Source organism: Agelaius tricolor, unplaced genomic scaffold (assembly GCF_023055355.1).
Source record: "Agelaius tricolor isolate 1412-34295 unplaced genomic scaffold, bAgeTri1.0.p SCAF_9, whole genome shotgun sequence".
Classification (NCBI taxonomy): domain Eukaryota; kingdom Metazoa; phylum Chordata; class Aves; order Passeriformes; family Icteridae; genus Agelaius; species Agelaius tricolor.
The window spans coordinates 3,499,277-3,518,217 of NW_027269269.1; positions in this window are offsets into that span (position 1 = coordinate 3,499,277).

The window sequence follows — 18,941 nt, forward strand, 5'->3', positions numbered from 1 at the left end:
TTGAGGTGAACCTTCCACCTCTGTGACATCTGCCTCCCACCGCTGAGTCTGAGGATCCTTCCAAGTCATCACTGACTTGTGGGATGCTCCAGACGCGTCTGTAAAAACTGTCAAAGCCTTCAGAGGAGTTCTACTCTGAACTGATTTTAGAGACAATGTGAATTCCTGATTGAATAATTTGTGGGCCGGCCGATCTACTGCAATTTGGCCGGTGTAGCTGTCCAAAGCCAGTTGAAGCATCTCATTTGTTTCCAGAAAGTTATCAATCATCTTTCTTTTTAGATGGCCTGAATCAAATTTTAAAGGAATGTGGATGCAGTCAAAGTCACAACCTGCCAACTCTCTGATCCGTGATCTAGCCTTTCTAATCAATTCTGCCACCAGCTCGGCTGGCTGCGTCATCCTTTTGGACCTGTGATGGCTGAGGAACACCCACTCTATGATTAAGAGGGGATCCCCCGAGCCCCGGTCCTTGCCCTTGATGGAATCGTCCCACTGGAAAATCACCCCATGGAGGTGTGGCAGCTTACCTAGAACAATGAATTTAAATGGCAGGCCCGGGTGATATCTGTGGGCCTGCCTGGCCGAGATGGAGTTTTGGATCTTCTCCAGCGCTGTCTGGGCCTCTGGGGTAAGGGACCTTGGAGAACTAAGCTCTTCTCCCCCTTTCAATAAATTGAAAAGGGGGGCTAGGTCTTCTGTTGGAATGCCTAGCCAAGGCCTTACCCAATTCAAGGACCCACACAGCTGGTGGACATCTGCCAGGTTTTTGATGTTAGTTTTAATAGCCAATTTTTGCGGAACAATGGTCCGCTTCGTTATTTCCAGGCCCAGGTACTTCCAGGGTGGCATCTGTTGAATCTTATCTTGCTGGAGCTCGAACCCTGCAACAACCAATGCATCGATTGTTAGGTCAAGCGCGTGGGTAAGTAGGTCGTTGGTCGGAGCGCACACTAGGATGTCATCCATATAATGGTAAATGATGGTGTCTTTGGTGGCTGCACGTACTGGGGACAGCAAGGAGGCGACGTACCATTGGCAGATCATCGGGCTGGCCTTCAGGCCTTGCGGAAGAACTCGCCAATGATAGCGCTTGCTTGGGGCTTCACGGTTGATGGCAGGAACCGTGAAGGCGAAACGCGGAGCATCGTCCGGGTGTAAGGGAATTTGGAAAAAGCAATCTTTTATGTCAATTACGACCAAATTCCAATTTTGGGGGAGCATCGTTGGGGACGGCATCCCTGGTTGGAGAGGCCCCATATCTTCAATGATGTTGTTAATTTGGCGGAGGTCGTGAAGGAGCCGCCACTTATCTTTGTTGGGCTTTTTGATAACGAACACTGGGGAGTTCCACTCTGACATGGTCTCCACCAGGTTGCCCTTGAGTAGCTGCTCCTTAACGAGCTCATTGAGCGCCGCTAATTTTTGCTTGTTGAGCGGCCACTGCACTACCTGTACTGGTTTATCAGATTTCCAATTCAGTTTCCAGGTAGGGCGCTCATCAGTGACCGCTGTCCGAAAAACCTGGGGAGCTGCTGGGAGGTCAATTCGGGCTCCCCACTGGGCTAAGAGGTCTCTCCCCCACAGGGGTTCCGTGTAATCTAATACGAATGGGCGCACTGAAGCCAATTGCCCATCCGGCCCCGTAATTTGTACAACGCTCTTTGATTGACGTGCCAATTGTAAACCCCCGACACCTCGGACGTGGCCAGGCGCGTTTTGCAATTCCCAATGTGACGGCCATTCCCGGGAAGGAATGATCGTTACATCTGCTCCTGTGTCCAACAAGCCTTTAAGAGGCTTGCCCTCTCCCCCTTTTGAGATATGACAGGTGACATGAGGCCTTTCCCGCCCCAGGACCTGGGCCCAAGCTACTGTTGGATTTTGGAGTTCAGCCGGAGGAAACCCCAGGGCCCAAGTTATTTCGGGAACAGGGATCGCTTGTGCGATCACCTGTCCCTTGGGCAGGAAAGTGGGGGGTTGGACACAGTGCAGCCCCACGGCGAACAGTCCTGGGTCAGATGGCAGAAGACCTGGGATTATGTTCACCTCTAAAGGTGTGTGCTTAGTGTCTCCGACAACGACGTACTTACACCTTATCCGCCCCCAGTTTCCTGGGCATTCCGGGCTGGCTGACACGAGTTGAAAATCGGAGTTCTTAAGATGTAGTGGCTCCGTCAGCTGCAGCCGGAAGGGTCTGAAAGCAGAAAAGGTAGTTAGCACGGGTCTAGGTTGGAGACATGCAACATGTGACAAGTCCGGTGAGAATATGTCTTGTTTGGCAGGCGGCGGTCCCTGAGATCTCCCCTCCCTGCGTGGTGTTAGTTGTCCCGCCCTATTTTTATCATGGCGCAGGGGGGAACTGCGCTCAGATGTTAGTTTTTTGTCTGGGTTTTCCCCAGGAGTCCCTGCCCCCTTTTGAATTCATAAAATTCCCGCCGCAGCGGGCAGTCGGGCATCCAATGCCCGAGCTTTCCGCACAGATGGCAGGGTGATTTGGCGGCGGAAGGACCGGGAGCAGGCGAGCGGCAGGTGGCTTCAGAGAAGGTGTTTTCAGGCGCTTCTTCTGCAGCGCTGACTCGGGGTGGCAGCTGTTTTCTCTTCTCTCCCTCCCTAGATGGCATGATTAGGACTTTCCGGGTGCAGACTTCGAGCATATCGTGCAGCGAGGGGGGTGGGTGCATCGGGAGGCTGAGGATGGCATCCCTACACGCAGAGTTTGCATTCGTGGATGCTACTTCCTTCAGGATATGTTCCCGGGCAACTTCGTCCGCCACTTGCTGCTCGACAGCTTTTCGAAGACGTTCGACAAAATCGAGGAAAGATTCCTCGGCGCCCTGAAAGATTCTGGAAAAAGAAAGGAGAGGAGCCGCCCCCGGCAGCGCCAGGAACGCCTTCTCGGCTGCCCGCGCTGACTCTCGGAGTGCTTCCTGGGGGATGGCACTCGCCTGCGAGTGCCCATCTGCCCAGTTGCCGGTCCCTAGGAGCTGATCAATGGCCAGGACATTGCCTGTTAGGTCCAGCCCCGTGTGGGGCTGTTCCCACAGGCTCGGGAGGGCCTCCGTCACTCTCCTCTTCCAGGCTGCCTCCCACATAGCCCGCTCGGTGGGATTGAGCAGACACGTGAAGAGGCGCCGGATGTCAGAGGGGGTGACATCGGCTTCGGTAAGTGTTGCCTGCAACACTCCCCGAAAGTATTCGCTGTCCCGGCCGTAATCTTTCTGTGCCTTGCACAGCTCCTTAATTTGTGAATGGTGTAAGGGGACCCACTGGCGACGCACCCCACCATCTCCCTCTGGATGGTAAACAACCGGGGCTGCGGATGGTATCGCAGCAGACCCCGGTTCCCGGTTCCCAACTGCTGCCCCCCCACCGGAACCCAAAGCGCGGGAGCCGGCAGGGAGAGCGTGGGAACCGGGAGAGGAGGAGGTAGGGGCGTGGCTGGGAACTTGAGCAGGGCGATCCGATATCGAGGGACCCTCCCAGGAGGCGGAGACAAGGGGTGGAACCTTTTGACTGGCGGGGGGTGGAGAGATGGGAGGTGGTATGGGAGGGACCGAGGGAGGAGCTATGGGCGGGGATGTGGGAGGAGAAAGGGGAGGGACTACTGAAGAGGAGGTTTCTGGAAAGGAGGAGGGACCAGGAGGGGGGAAGGACGAGGGGGTAGAACACTGGGAGTGGCCGACTGGCAGGAAAGGGTTGGAGCTTGGGAAAAAGGGATTCTGGGGAGAAGAAGAGGGCTTTCCCGCCATTTCAGCCATGTGGTTGCCTCCATCTTGGGCCCCATAGGAGCCATTTTGGGGAATTGGAGGCGACTGGGAGCAAACTGGGGACTTAGAAATTAGGGTTTTGGATTTTGGGGTTTTAGAAACTGAGGACCTGGGGGCGGGAACAGGAGAGGTAGGGGAAGACGAGGAGCCCCTAAGAGACTGGCCAGGACTCTTAGGGCGGGGGGGCCGAGGATTTTGAAGGGGGCTAGGGGACGAATGGTCACCCTGCGCGGGGCTGGAGCGCGCTGCACCTTTCAGAATCCCGGTTTTACATTTGTGGGGACGGGAAGAAGGGTTAGGGGTAGAGGGAGAGGCGGGAGAACTGGGGCACGAACTAAAACTGACCGAAGGTTTTTCTGAGTTTCCTCCTGCTTTCAAGATAGATCGAATTTGTGAAATCCAAAAAGCTAACGGAGAAAGCGAGGTGTCTCGTGATCTAATCAAGTTTGATAACTTGGCATTTGCCCTCTGCCAAAAGGCAGGATCTTTAATTAGATCGGGGGAGACTTCGGGAAACTCAGAAAAAAGCCATCGGATTAATTTTTTAACTTCCTTTTTATCAACGGAACAACCCCCCCCAACTAGGATACCCACAACTTGGTAAAACAGCCCCTTCTGAGCTGCCGAGAGCGAAAACTTTGCACCCATCGCTCGATGTTATAAGTGGCAGCTGCGGAAAAGCCCCCCCCGTTCCAGTAAACGCGAAAGAAAAAAAATAAGGGTGCCCACCCCCGGCCCCTGTCTAGAGAAAAAGAAGGGTGGTGACGAAACACCAATAGAGGGGAAGGCGACAGGGAGAGTAGCAGAATACTCACGAAGTCCGGAGGCGACAAACGAAAAGCTGGAACGAGGGGTTTCCTGCGACAGGACGACTCCCAGGTGCAAGGAGCTGCCGTCCAGGGTCCCCGGGGAGCGCTACCTCGCGCACAAGGTCTGCTCGACCACAGGGTAGTTCCGCGACCGCTGGGATTCTCGAAATCCCGTCCGTGGGGTCCACGAATCCGAGAAAAGGGGGGGCCCCGCGCCGGGCGCCAAAACTGGAGCAGTGGCCGGTGAAAAGTGAAACGCCCAGGCTAGATAAGTGTCCAGCCAACCTCCAGCCAGTAAGGCACTTCCCCAACCCGGAGTCAGGGCTTTGTGCCCAAGGCGATGTCAGGCCTTGCGGACGTGTGGCCGCAGTAAAGAGCTCCGAAGTCGCAGGATGAAATGAAGAGGCGACCCTCAGTTTCTTCGGGGGGGTGGTTTTATTGGTAGGGAAACGTGCAGGTTCGGTGGAAGAAGCTGAGAGCCCCGAGGCAGGGAAAAAGCCTCGGTTTTACTGAGGGTGGGAGGGGTGAAAGATAGCAAATCAGAGAGGGATACATTAAGGATTGGCATGATCGGAGAACCCATCAAACACAGTTGCGGGAGGGACCCTGGCCCCTAACCCAATCACTCGACACCCTGGCCCGAACTCTCTAGAAAAAGAGGCAGGGGTGTCGAGTGACAGGCAGGCTGCCAGGGGTGGGGAACAAGAAAGATACATTTGGTATCCAAGACAACTGGGGAGGGGTTTGGGGATTGACACAAACTGGTAACAGGACAGGACTTTCTGAGAGAACAATGGAGGGAAAACTGAACAAGCATAAAACACACCACAACATCTAACATTACAATGTTTTTCTTTCTTACACTTTCATGCATTATATAAAAGTAATTTAGAAACTGCTAAGTGAACAAAAACAATTGCACTGGAGATTTTTCTTGCAAATAAAATTGTGATAATTTTCTTTGAATTCTCCTGGTTTATCATGGGCAGTGACTACACAGTACACTAACTAGAGACAAATGGAAGATTTTTTCCCCATAAGTACTTGAAAAACAAATTATTATTTTCATTTGCCTCGAGACAACTCCTTTGGTCTCAACTGTTTATATAGATAGGAAGATTTAAACCTTTGGGGCAGATGATAAACAATTTAGAGATTGTGTGTTCAGCTGTGTTTTTTACCTTTTGAATCTGTATTGAAGAGTCAGGGAAAAAAGTTGTATTGTTTTAGTGCTGAGTTTCAAAAACAAGTAACTGAAAGATATTTTATCAGTTTATTACAGAGATAAAGCAGATTATAAGTAATCTTAATTAAAAGTACCTTTAGAAAAAAAATTCATTTGTAAATATTTTTAAAGGGGGAAAAAAAGAGGGAAATTCAGAGAAATAATGTTCATTCTTACCTGACTAAAATCTGATTGTCCTTTCCTCAAGGGTTTTAAACACCTAACACGTTAGGTTATGTTATGTTATGTGCTGATAGAAGCTGTTACTCTCTTTTGAGAGAAAACAAAGACACATGCACTAATCATCTCCAAACCATCAAGTTTATACCTGAGCAGTTAAACACATTTTGTTTGCCCCCATGCTGCTCCAGAAGAATTTTCGGTGCCATGAGCCCCACTGAGTGGTGCTAGTTCATGCACACACTTCTGGATTGCATTTATGCACCTAATTTTTGTATAATCCACAGGTGTTGCCCTGAAGGGAGGTTTTGTATCACCTACAGCTGCTATATTGCATACCACAGAGGTGTGCTCCAGCACTAGAGTTTTCCCATCCAGTCTCTAGCATCCTGGCTAATTTGAAATGCAAAACTGGCATGCAATAATGGGCTTAAGATACACTAATTTACAATTGGTTGAACAAAATTCATTTAGATTAATACATACCTTATTCAAAGCTTTTGGTTTCTAAAAATTTTATACAAAAACTATTTTGGCACATTTTCTGCTCAATGTCATGCTTCACACAGGCACAGGGATGAGAGAGGAGTGTTGAGCTCCTCTCCAGAGCCAGCACACCACTGGCACACAGGGTCAGGGTGATAGGGGTGGGAGCAGGGAGCCAGCTGCCTGCTGACCCCCCTCCTTTTTAGCTGGGAGCTGCATCCTCCTTACCCTGACCTCAGGAAGGGACTGACAGATCTGCAGGCTGGGAGGCTTGGGGAAAAGGCAGCACATTCCTCATCCTTCTCCAGGGAGGAGCTGGGCATGCCGTGTCATAGGGCATTCAGGAAAACTGCTTGTCTTTTAAAAGCTGGATCTAGCTATATGCTAGCTTGGAAAATATGCCTAGTGCTGCAAAGCACTTGGTGATTTATTTAACACATTATTGGTGGGGGACTGCCTGCTCAGCTTGTTACATAAGTGTTCTCTTGCATGCAGAGCCCATTGGGGTCAATCAAGGTCATGGGAGCAGTTTGATGTGAGTGGATGTGACTGGAGTTCATTTGTTGCTGCCTCCTCTTGCCCACTCCAGAGCGTGGCAAAGCAGATCATGCTTGCAAAAGAAAAATCCATTGCAGGAATGGGAGCATGCAGCATTACCTAGACACACAACACCTGTTGTTAATGAAGAAGCCCATAGGGCATAATGTGGAGTGTTACAATCACTTGCCTCTAGGAATTTTGATTTTATAAAAAAGAATGTACTAAGAAGGGTGGTGGTGCTCTTTCCACAGCCCATGCACCTTGTGCACCACAGATAAATACAAGTTGGTACATTTTAAATGGCACCCTTTAAACTTGTTAGCACTTTTCTATCTCCCTTCTTGTGACTAAAGAACTTTTCATATCAGAAAAGCTCACAAGAGTGTTAAATTCAACTTCTTTAAAGTCTAATAAAGCAAGTGCATGCTTGCTTGGTTCTAGTGCCTGTCAGATCAGCTTCAGAATTACTGTGGAAATAGATTAGTACTGCTACAGTAACTCTAATTCTTTCAGCTCATTGGCAGGTTATAAGGTATGCTGTACATAAAAAAAATTACCTCCTCTCTGCAATAAGAGATCTGAACCCAAGATCATTGCATAATATTATGTACAGGATGACATCACATCTTACTGTTAGCCAACACTCCCTTGGAAGATGACTATACCTTGCAACAGAGCTTCCCATCAGCTCTCTTCCCAGTACTGGATGTATGGATCTTCTGTCCCAGGACATGATGATATACCTTATCCAGAGTGCCAAATTAAGATTGTATAAATTAAATGAAACAAGAAATAAGCAGCAGAATTAATTCACATAGCTAAGTGATAAAAAAGCGCCAGAAATCTTCAGTGAAATGTATGGAAATATAGATATAAGAAAAGACAGTTTGAGCTCTCAAACTTAAGTCAGGTATGAAAAATTCCTTGAGAAATTAGCAGGGGAACTAAAATGCACAATTTCAGTGTATAGTAAAACTCATGGACTCAGTAAAAAAACTAATTTGTTTTGTTTCCTCCATTCAGTATCCTCTTTTAAGAGCTCACTGTTCTGTAAGCAGTAATTACTGATTTCTGTTCCCACAGAGCATAAAATATTATCACTGTGTTTCTGCTAAAGTTCTCTTCAGTTCCCTTGCTACCAACTGTAGCAATTCAATTACACTAAAGTCAGTGTAATGATTCATGGTCTTGGTTTTGCTTGGAGATTTAGAACTGACAAAAGGCTTATGTGCTTGAGAGTTCCTAAGGTTTTTCAGCTTTGGCAATCAGTTGCATTTATACACAGTCCTGTTTATATCCTTGGAACATGCAAACTACAAGAAGATTGCATTACAAATACAAAGCATCATTGGTTTAAAAAAATGGTGTATGCCAACTGAAATTACTGAGACCACACTTTTGCTCAGAGTCTTGTTTCAGTAGCTTTATTATTTCTTAAACACCAGAAAGTAGCTTGTATGTAGACCTGATATGGCAGCTGGGAGGTTGCAGTGCAGAGATCGCCAAGTTTGGCTTGCGGTGAATTGGCCTGAATTATTCAAACTCATGAGTGGCTTGATAGAAACCAACCATTGCTTTCTCTCTTCCTCCTTCTGCCCTCCCTTGCCTTTGCTGGTTCCATTGTTTATTGGTGTCTCAATCCAGTCTGCCTGTGACTGGTACAGATAAGCTGGGCTGCCGGGTTACAGGCAGGGAGCCATAGGGAGTGAAGAACAGCTCTGCTATTGTCCCTTTACTGGAAATTAACTATAGTGACACAAAAGAATAAAAGCTGTTCATCAGTTTTAATGTTCAGTGATATATGTGATAGCTTTAACCTAAAGAAGATTCAGTGAAATCATAGATACAGTGAAATCCTTATTTCTGATTGAGATCTTCTGTATTTATAAATTATTTATACTTTATTATAAATAATATTAAAAATTATAATAAAAATTTAGTATTTATAATTCTAAACCTTATGTAAGGTTTGTCTAGTCCTTAATGGTAATGTGGTGTTAATGTCAAAATTATTAAAACTGCAAAAATAAACTGGCAGACTAGCTAAGATCCTATACTGTACTCAGTGAGACTTTCCCTGAATTGCAGAAGCTGTATTTAAATGTATCAGATGATTTTCATGCCTTCTTCATTAAAGCTCCAAGGCATATTCAATATTCTTAGGTTATTTTCTTAATTTTCACTATGTGGGATAAAAATCAATGTTAATTAGCATAGTGCTGAGTTAAAGCCTGGAGATAAAAATCCTGCTGTGGTTCTTTAGTTAGCACAAGTGTAAAGCTGAGAGGTGCTGTTCATAACTCAGGCTTTATTGGTCTGATGGCAACATCTGTACCTGTGAATGGAATGGGACAAGGCTCTCTGTCTGCAGGGCAGCTGGTGAGACTCAGCTTCCATTCCTGCAACTAAGCTCTCCAGCCCCCCTCCCAAGCCTGGACATCTTCATCCACAGTGCTTATCAGGCATTATTCCTCTGCTGTCTCCCCTTGGTGTGCTGAAAGTGGGAGCTGGCTTTGACCAAAGTCAGGCCCCTTCTCTTGCTGGGGCTGTGCATGCCAGTGCAGTTTCTAAGGTGTTTTAATCAGAGAGTTAAAACATAAGCTTCTTGCAAAGGAGAGGAGGAAGAAGAAAGCAATAAAAGTAAATATTTTAGATGATTTTCAGAATGAGGAAAATGCTATCCTGTTAATGCATTCATCTAGTCTAATAATAAATGCCAGCATTTAAATTTATTATCAGATACAGCGAAGCAAATGTCAGAGTAGTGAACATCTGCACACTATCAAATGTTTTTCACTCAGACATAGTTAAATTCTTGATGGCTTTTTGAGTTGGAAGTAAGAGAATAGGTAATGTTATTGTTTTGCAAAACACCACTTAAATGGGCCTTTTAAAATTTTTTATTAATTTTCCAAAAAAAACACCCAAAATCCCCAAGTCATCCAGCATAAATGGATAGTTTAAAATAGTATAATTAGTGACCTAAACTCACACAATGAAGATATCATTATTATAAATGGTCTAGAAAATATGTCTTTATTTGTTGAGAAGCTGACATAAAACAAATTGTATCTTAGATACAAACTAGAACACAATTGCTGAAACTCCAGGTGTGTGACATTTGTCTAATCCATGATGAAAATGGCAGTAACTGATCTCAGCAATATTGTTTTACCCATTGTGTGCTGGCTCCAGCATTCTAATATGGGACCTATTCAGGCACTCATGCTTACAGATTGTATCTCATTGATTTTCAAGCCTCCTATTCTTCAGGAGAACGTTCTTAAAATGTGAAATAATCTCTCTGGATAAATAATAAGTAATCTGATTTTTTGGGTCTTCTAAAGCAATCCTTGACAAAGAGAAAAATCAGTCACTAGCAGCAGATGGGATGATATGTCTAATATATCCCTGCTTTCTCTTTTTTCTGTGATTAAGTTGTATGTAGATCTCTTGAATATACAGTTTTCCATATAAAAAGCTGCTATTAAGGCCATGAAGAGATTTTCAGGGATTAGCAAGTACTGCCTGCAACTTTCTGCATTATTTAATACACTGTCCCTATTGCAGTACATTGACTAGTTTCTTTTGTGTCTTTCCAGAGTTTCTCCATGAAAGCCTTCAGTACTCCCAGCTTGGTAAGAAGAATCATTTTTTTTCCCATGATACTTATCCTGTTGATTTTAACAGAAACACACTTTTACTGAGCTTGCAGATATGCAGAATGTGTCTCAAGAGCAGTGAATTTGCTCAGTCTTGGCATCTTCATTCTTAAGAGCCTTTTCAAAATGTAAATTAGAGACCAAGCCTAAAGAATCAGAAATTTTAGAGCACATGCTAATTGCAGAAATCTGAGATGGTTGCTCTGAATGGTAGGTTGTCAGTCAGGCTTGCATTAATGTGAGCTCTGAGGACTTGTATTGCTAGCTTAGAGTAACTCAAGAGGAAGCACAAATCTTTTCTCTCACAGGGATGGCAGAACTAACTCCCAACTCTATCCACTTCCCCCTGAAGCTCTTTTAATTATTGTGATCTTGTTAGCATAATTCAACAACTTTAAAAATTAATTTGATGCAGATCAGTTAGAAACTGAAACAGTGTTTCTCACACTGCAAAATTACAGCATTACACAGAGATCTAAATTACTGGGAAGCTACTGGGTAATCCAAGGCTTTTGAGGCTTTTTTCAGATTACAGGATTTTTGAATCAATAAATTCTCATATAAAGAAATTGACAACCTAACCAATACCTCAAAATCCTGCAGCTAGTGTTTGCTTTTTAAGCTGTAGGGTTATAACTAAATATATTTCTATGGAGGTGCGGGGGATGTTTCCTGAGCAAGTAATAACTTTTCAGTTAAAGAACATTTATATTTTAGATAGATTAAATATGTTCAGAGCGAAACAGTAATTTTTTGCAGTTCACTTGAAGGGAAACTGTGGTCTGATAGAAGAGTAAATGACTTGAGAGAAGTGGTGCTGTATTCAATGCCTCCAACAGGCATGGAAATCACTCGGCAGAGGTCTTTGTATTTCTGTCCTACAGTGAGGTTCAAGAAACCCAGGATGTCGTGTCTTTACAGCAACAGGAGTGTCTGAAGGATTCTTTGTCTGTCCTGCAGGTGGAAGCAGGATGTGATGCTGCAGGGCTGGCTTTTGCTTAGGCAGTTCAGCATTCTCACAGACCAGTTCACATGCCAAACTCACAGCCTTGCTTGCAAGTTTTCAAGGCTGACTTGTTGGTCTTGAATATATTGCTTTATTATCATGACAAGGACGTTTCAAGAACTGTGTATTGACATAAGGACAAACAGGGTATTCTTACCAGCTGATGGCAGAGTGGAGAGTTGTAGTGCAGCTGGTTTGCCTTTGCAAAGAAATAGAGGTGTGAAAATTTCTGGGAAAGTTACAATAGTAGGCAACAGCAGGAAAAATTCCAGGCCTGATTCAGAGCAGGCTACAGACTGCCAAACTGCTCTCAACGTCTTTACCATGCTCTTTTAAGAATTACAAAACCAAGAACAAGATAAATCAGTCTGATTTAAATCATACAGGCAATGGCTTAAGCAGGTTTGGGAATTCTGCTCTCTGTCTCTGTAGGATTATAATAAACCTTTCTATCAAATTTCTTTCTTAAGCTTGTCTCCTGTAATGAAGACAAAGAACACAGTGGTTGGTAGAACAATACAGACATCATATGTCTGTAATGATGACTTAAACAAGCTCTGGGAAACAACAGTACAAAATGTCTACTGGTGGAGGGAAGAAGGGCATGACTCTCACATCCAGCAGATGTACTAAATAGTTTCACTGTCTTGTACCAGGAACGTCTTCACAGACTTAGGTTCTGTGACAGGAATTCTTTCACCAGCTCAGTGACTTTCTTTGTGTAAGACTGCAGAGTAAGGTTTTCCAAAACTAATTTGGCCCAACTGTAAGCCATATGAGTTTTGTCTTTATTGTGTCTTGCCCTGCCTGAAACTTCTAAGTACCAGCATGTGATTTTACTTCATCACAGCAGTGGAACATGTGAGATTTTGTGCCCTGGAGTGAGACCTGGGAAAGGTACTGATGTATGTGGAATTATGCAGTACAGGAGAGAGATCTAGAGATGTCTGCTATGCACAGTGCATAGGTGGTGAGAACAAAGGTAACAGCAGCAGAGACTATCAGAGGATCTTTAATGTTGAGAGTGTGTTTATGTTTGTGCCTTGTGAGACTGCCACCACCAGCTGAGCTGCACAGTGGGGATGAAAATAGCACATGTATCCACGTTTGGTGCAGCTGTATTTAGGACATCATCTTTAAGTCAAACCCTGTCTTCTTGTTTCTAGTAAGAGTAGTTATGCAACCACTGCAGGAATGGCAAGAGGCACAAGACAGGAAAGGTTTCTGATGAGGATAAAAAGTGAATTGAGCTGGCAGAGAGTTTTTCTGGCTTATAAGAAAAGTGAAGATGAGATCCTTCCAGCATCATGCTGATGCTGAAAAATGTGTGCAGGAAAGAAAAATGAGAAGTTGGAAGAAACAGACAGAAAAACAGGGAGAAGGATGAGACACAAAGCAAATTAGCTGGGGGTGTAAATGAGGCCTGAAGAGATGGCTCAGTGTACATTAACAAAGAACAGCACGGGAAAGGTGAAGCAGGATGGAAGAAATTTGGGTCAGACTGGGCTGAGGAAAGAGTGGGAAATTAGAAATAAGATTTAACATGGTTTGCATGTTGCTCTGTTTATCCAAATATCTGGGCAGTGAACTCTTTGACAACAGTCACTATCTTATTACACAGCAATAAATGCTATCCCACCTACACATTTCCTATCTGTTGCTAACACAGAGGACACTGTGCACGCCTTTGACCAAAAGCCACAGCAGTTCTTGCAGATAACCACCTCAATTCTCCATTTCCAGGTATTGATTATCAGGTAAGGACAGTAAAGTTGAAACTATAATGACTGGATTTTCATTCCCAGTCATTGTAGTTTTGTGGGGTAGTTTAGGCTACTCCAGGCACTTCAGCATTTCCAGCAAAGGGGTTCTAGACTAGGGATGGGCAATAATTTGCTACCAGAATCTTTTATACTTGCATCCCTATCTCAGAATTTGTAGTAGTTTGGGGACTGATGCTACCACTCAGGTTCTTTTATTCAGCCTGTAAGTAGCAAAGACAACTTTCTTTTGCTGATCAAATCGTTCCCAGGGACATCTGGAAAACCATGAGACAGATTTCTTCTCTATAAATATTTAGGCAGATCATCATTTACCTGATGACATATGTGTGTTGTATATTTTTAGTGGTACATATTTATCCATGTACTAACTATGCACCCGAACTCTAATATGTTTTCTGGTCTGTTGCCCTTATCATACTTACACTTTAATGGATGAGATAAGCCTACACTAAAGGTATCTTGTGTAAACTTCTGGTAGTTCTTTGATGGCCTGCAGACATCTTGATCATTAGTCCATTACTTATCTGCTTATCAATTAACAATCCCAAGCCATTCAGTTGAACAGTTTTGGCAATTCTATATACAAGCTTCTTGTGCCTAGTGCCTACTTTAACACTTTTGTAATAAACAATTGTACACCCCAGACTTAGTCCTTGAGCTGGAACAAACCATAGTCATATCCCAGAGGCCAGTGCCTGATAGTACTTAATACATTTTAAATGTTATCAGGTCTTAGGAAATAACATAATTTTTTTGTTTGTTTATTTCTATTTAAAAGAGTTTAGAATTCGTAATGGTTTTTTGACTGAAAAATTTTTCCAGAGACCCTTTTCTACCACTGACAGTGGAAAAAGTGATAGAACAAGCAGGATAAAAACCTTTTCCAACGTTATAGAAATAACTTGTTCAAATAAGAGTTAACATTTCTGTTGATTATAGTTCCACTGATATGACATAAATGTGCTTTGACGTATTAATTCTCCATAGGGTCCCAGTCATCTTTCTAACATATATACTGTCATTTACTTAATTCAGCTGCTAGTGGAATTATTAACCTTCTAAGAACATGACACCAGATGTCTGGTTTCAGAACAGAGCTGTTTTGACACACAGGTTCCCTCTTGCACATGCTGTGCAGGGAAGGAATAACGCCTTGCAGGCAAAGAACTCAGCTGAGCGGTGGAAGGTGTCTGGATTCCCCTCTATAGCTGCTACAAACTTCCTCTATGGCCACAGGCAAGTCAGTCTGTCAAAAAACACAAGTCTACACCTCACCAAATCCTTTTTTCCCACTGGGTCTCTCTCCCTTCAGCAATATGACAGCATGGCTCATGGACCTACTTTTGGAAATACATGGACAGGAGACTTTCTGCTCAGTCTGTTGAAGCTCATGGCCTTGAGTTAAACATCATAGCATGACAGCAGAGAGGCATTGTACAAGAAAGAATCCTAACCTCTAAAAAAGTTTCAGAAAGAAGTGGGAGGGAAACACAAAGTTGCAAAATGGCTTATTTTAGCTCCTCTACCAGGTCAGCAGTAGGGAGAGGAACAAAATCGTAGTCTGTGATGTGTGTTATTACTGAGCTCACTTTAACAGCTTCCCAGTTAACATATGGCTTGTTTCCTCTCATTTGAATTGTCATACATGTTTGTTTTTTTATATAGATAACTGGTTTTGTATGATCTTCTTAAACAGAATTTTACTTTTTGCCCCTGCACTCTGGTGTGCCTTTGGTGAACAGACAAGTAAATTCAGTATAGGAGAAAAGTGCTGTGGTGGATTTATAATGGGAAATCAGACTTCATAAATATAGCATGGCACTGGAGTCAATGACTGCATGAAAAAGAATGATTTGATTAGTTAAACATACTTTTCCAAAAGTTACTTGATATTTTCCTGTCTTACCAGAAGCTCTTTAAGGACCAAAGTGGTTAAATAACTGATTAAGGAATCAAAGAGTTATGAATAAATGGTCAGTTTTCATGATAGAGAGGTAAGTATAATCTGGATTTATTACCTGATGGATCAGACAATAATTATGTCATTGACACCAATTAAACATCTTTCAATGACAAATTAAAAGGAGTAGGGTGTCTCAGTGGGGGCAACAAAACCCAGCGGTCTCAGGCTTGGCCACCGCTCTTGGAATAGTTTGGAATAATCAGGAGAGGGCAAATAACCTCTCACCTTACTGAAGAAATGGCCTACTGAATGTCCCTTTAGCTCCAGACCTCTGTGTCATTAGATGTGCATTAAGATAGAGAAGTGTCTCTATGAGAAAAATGCGTTCAACTTTAGGCTGGAAATGAATAAACAGAGTGAGGGAGTGACAGTAATGTATGGAGTTATGGATGTCATGTGGAGGTGGAATAGACAAACATGATTTAGTGTCCAATGAAATTACCAGGTATGCAGACAAGAAAATATTCAAGGCTGAGTACTTTATTATACAGTCCCACAGTTCAATTACAGCACTTGTTACTACACAGACACATAGCACCCACAAATGTCAATGGCTTTATGAAATAGACAAAGTCAGAAGGTCCATCCAATATCGCCATTTTGGCTTTGGAATGTGTGAAAAAACTATGGTAAACTTGCCCACATCTTTTTCCAAAGTGTCCAGCAAAGTCTATCCTAAAAATCTAAAGGCTGGCTAGGCAGATCTTTTTGAACTCCAGTGTCTGTTTCTGTATTCTTACAGTTACTGCAGACTCAGGCCTTTGGTATTCTGGTTGGTTTTAGTTTTATGTGTTTATTCACTGAAAGCTGCTGGAGACAGAGATTTCTCTTGCTCTATGGATGTTCAGTCTCTAATGGAGAGGGATGGGTCCCTAATTGTTCCCCGGGGCTTCATGTGCTACTTTCATACACATTATAATTAAAAGTTAGGCAAGAACCAATTGAAAATGTGCACAGTAAACAGAGAATCTAGTTTGACATGCTCATCCCTCAGCTAAAGCTCTGCAGTTATTTACATGGAATCCTGACACACTTTTTCCTTCCTCTAACACTTCTACTTTCACAAGACTCTCACTTGGAGCTGCACAGTTCTGTGTCCACAAAGTACATCCTAACTAGCACAAGGCACTCTGCCTGCAAGATTTTTCCTTCAAAATCTCCCTCTCATGTCTTCCAGTGTCCCAGAGATACAATGTGCCATGGAGGAAGGGAGAAGATAAGTCCTAGCACAGAACCATTCCCTGGCTCTCCCAGAGATGGCTTCTCTGTCTTTTTCTTTCTAGTGCCCCTGTCCAGGAATATTCCTGCTGATGGTATAATGTGAAATGCCTTTGTACTGAATAACAGCTCATGCTGAAACATTCAGAAGAGTTTGAATCACTTGGTAGTAGAGCATCAGCAGCCAACTCCAAACCAATTTTCCCCCAGCATTCTGAGTAGGCTCTAGACCAAATATCAAGCTAAAAAATAACCCCTTTTTAATGTGTGAGATTAGGTTTCCTTTGGTAACTCAGTGATGGTACCAATCAGGCCGTTTTCTAAAATTCACACTGACATCAATGAGGGCTGTTGACTACAAAGATATATGGATAAGAAGGATTGATTTTATTGCTTAGAATCTGATTTTTGGGTTTTCTCTTTGCCATTAGTACTGTTTTTACTATGTATTTAAGCAAAAATAGATTGGTTTCACTTTAGTTTATACTGTATTGGCTTTGAATAAAATCTGGATTGTAAATATTTTATATTTACAATCATACATATGAAATTGTATTAGAAAGGTATGTGTTGTGGTTTTAAAGTTCATTTAGACACCTGTCTTATTATTTTTATAAAATCTTGGATTTTGCCAAGTATCAAATTTAGTGAAAGAGTGGGCAGATGGTAACTCAGTTATATTTTTGAATAACATTGGTTTAACTTGAAGCTCTGCATGATGCTTCACTTAAGCAGACTCAAAGGCAACAGAGGTCTAACTGAGTGGAGTTATCCAGAGTACCATGCTGGAGGTAGGATGTGAAAGGTCTTCTTTGACAGCAGCCATGAATGTCTCACCAGATAAGTCTTAAAAGGACCATCAGATAGGAAATACAGTGTAGCACCCTGCCAGTGAATTTTGTTAATTAAGAACAATGCATCGTTTAGACCCAAGGCTGGGAGTGCTGCTTTTATCTCCCAAGACAATGTCTTGTTTGTACAGCTGGGGAATGAGCCATGAGACTGCCTAGCACAGAACGCATTCCTTGCAAATGCTCTCTGGCTGTTACACTTTAAGAGGTGAGCTTAGAAGAAGATAGTATTTATCTTAACACTGGACATTCTGAAGGGGGAAAGAAAACAATGAAAAGCTCTTGAGCATCTCAAAGTCTGTTGATCAGAGACTTTTCAATGCATTTTTCCCTCTTGAAGATGGTGTCCTTGAGCCTGACCACATGCATATTCCTCTTGCTCAAGCAAGGTTTGGATCAAATCCCTGTCTTTAAAGTTGATCATTGATTCAAAATTAGAACGACTGGCTCCAAGATGTGCCTTCATTAAGGACTTCTCTTAAACTTGCTGAGCCAGTAGCCCAGAATTGTGACTTCTGCCACTTTGCATTCAATCACCTTTCTTTGTGTTTCCTTGGTTACCATATGGAAGAAAATTTGCAACAATATTGTGGTTGAATGGGAGAAAAGGAGGATTTCCTAGAAACTTTGTCTCCTTTGCAACAGTTATGGAGAATATACTTGGCATGACATATTTCTTGAATCATAAATTCAATGTCTGTTTTACTCCTGGCATAACTTCTAGCTGTTGCTGGTACATATGATTTACTCAATGAACGGTGCATTGATCCTGCATTACTGTGAGCTGACTGTAATGGAGCATTTTCTTTCACACCACCAGAAGGAGCTATTGAATTTAAAAAGCCTTTCCCTCAAAGCAGGAACTCCTAGCACAGCAGAGCAACCAATAGAATAATAGAGCAGACACACTGTCTTCCTTGGAAGTCAATCCAAAGAGCAGATTCTCACTTAGGATCTGCATCTTTTTCTGATTCACTGTGTTGTAGAATCAAAACTGATTTTACAGGGTTTAAGATCCAAAGAGATGGGAAATCTATTGAGGCAGGTTTACCCATACATTTTTCCACAGAGAGTGTAGAACCTATCATTTTCCGTTAGGTCACAGCTCCAAAATGTTAGGCTAACAGACCTGTGAAATACTTGAGAGCTAATGGCAATGTCTGTAAGGATAAATGAAACCTGAAGTTTATCTTATCCATACTGACTGGCAATCAAAATGCATTGGCTATGTGTTGAGTGTTTTCCGAGGTGATATGAAGATGTGCAATTATTTACTGTGTCTCATGATGAGATTGATAAAGTGAGGCATGACATTTATAGCCTACCTTCTATGAGTTTGCTCTTTATATTTGACAAAAAACTCCATACATTAACAGAAAAAGTATTATTTTGCTTTGGCCTGTCTTCCATTTATACCTTTTTTGTCTGACAGCAGCCTGAAAATCTG